A 1,751-nucleotide genomic window follows, 5' to 3' on the forward strand; every position below is an offset into this window, starting at 1 on the left:
TGGCTTTTTCCTGAGCTTCTGGGAAACTGTTCCTTGTCATTAGCCCCTTCCCCAGAGCAGGAAGGAATGTGTGCGTGTAACCTTTGATTCCATGGGGTTTGGCCAGTCTGCTATAATCAAATACCCCTCTGTGCCTTAACCCCGAGCTTCAACTTCTCTGGTCCAGATGGAAGTCTCAACCAGGGATAGACGTAAACCGGTTATTCAACTTCCATCTTACTCTTCTGCAAAGAATCGGTGAAGGAATACCACTAGGCTGGGTAAAAACGTTTATAGAAGTTGATCTTATTCCAAATCTGTTTCGGGGTATCTGGATAGTAATTCTTCTCATCCCGGGCCATAGCTTTATAGTACTTCCCATGGTTCTCCACCATGTAGCATACATAGTCAATAAGGTCTCGTGACAGGGTGTTTTCTTTCTTTTCTGGGAGGCTGGCTTCTGCCTCCAGGTCTTTCAATACATACAGCTTCCGCACCAGCTCCTTTGTCCTCTGGACATCTACCTCCATGGCATGCACCTTACTCTTACGGAGAGGCACAGCCTTCTTGGGATCCATTGCCAGTCCCATCTCGACCAGGTTCTACCGCACTGATTTAGTGTGGTCCCAGGCATGTCGGATGTGGAAGCACTCGATCCACGGCGCTGCCTTCTGCCGAGCATTACAATTCAGCCACTTTGACTTTCGGTTGACTTTGTAACCGAACTTTTGCCTCCGTGTCTTGCACTTGGCCTTGGGTACCGTGGTGATCACAGAACCTACAGCTCATACACCGCGTCTCTTGGCAACACGACCTCGTGCCTTCAATCTGGGTTTTATATCTTAAACCTTAAAAAAAAAAAATTCATAATTCCTTTACTCTGTTTCTTAAGTGAAATTCTGATGAAAAAAAAACATGTTTTCCATCATCCATTTATCTAAAAATGTGTTTAATTTTAATTATAATCTCTTATAAAAGTTAGTTTCACTCTATGTATAATATCATATAAGGAGCTCTGATAGTGTAGTGGTTAAGAGTTGGGCTGCTAACCTCAAGGTCAGCAGCTAAAAACATTTGCCTCTTGGTCCATGTACAGCTTCCTAATAATCCACACAATCAAAGCCTTTGTGTAGCATCTTTCTGATATTCTCTGTTTTCATTCAAGATCCATCTGATGTCAGCAATGATAATCCTTTTTCCACGTCCTCTTCTGAATCCGGCTTGAACTTCTGGAAGTTCTCTGTCAATGCATGCTTGCAGCCATTTCCATGTTACCTTTAGTAAAAAAAAAACTTTACTCGTATGGGATACAAAAAACATGTCAGATGATTTCTGCGTTACGTTGGGTCACCTCTCTTGAAATGGGAACAAACACAGATCTTTTCCAGTCATTTGGCCAGAGAGTTGTCTTCCAAATTTCTTGACATAGACGAGTGAGTGCCTCCTGTGCCGCCTCACTTTGTTGAAAAATTTCAACCTGCACTCCATCAATTCCTGGTGCCTTGTTCTTTGTCAATTCCTTCAATGCACCTTGGACTTTCTCCTTCAGTGTAATTGGCCGTTGATCATATGCTACCTCTTGAAATGGTTGAACATCAACCCTTTCATTTTGGAACAGTGACTCTATGTATTCCTTCCATCTTCTTTTGGTGCTTTCTACATCATTCAAGAATTTGCCTAGAGAATCCTTTAATAGAAAAAGTTGAGGCTTGAATTTTTTCTTCAGTTCCTCATCTTGAGAAATTCTGAGCGTGTTCTTCCCTTTTGGTTTT

The 1,751-nt window shown here is 42.3% G+C and overlaps 1 protein-coding gene and 1 pseudogene across 2 annotated transcripts in view; both read right to left on the reverse strand.

The window, feature by feature from the left end:
* KLHL1 (kelch-like family member 1) overlaps positions 1 to 1,751 on the reverse strand; it is a 514,835-nt gene that overhangs the window by 331,751 nt on the left and 181,333 nt on the right. The window lies entirely within an intron of this gene.
* Positions 201 to 1,751, reverse strand: part of LOC102836460 — a 3,461-nt pseudogene continuing 1,910 nt past the window's right edge.

This window comes from Chrysochloris asiatica, unplaced genomic scaffold, assembly GCF_000296735.1.
Source record: "Chrysochloris asiatica unplaced genomic scaffold, ChrAsi1.0 scaffold00063, whole genome shotgun sequence".
NCBI lineage: Eukaryota > Metazoa > Chordata > Mammalia > Afrosoricida > Chrysochloridae > Chrysochloris > Chrysochloris asiatica.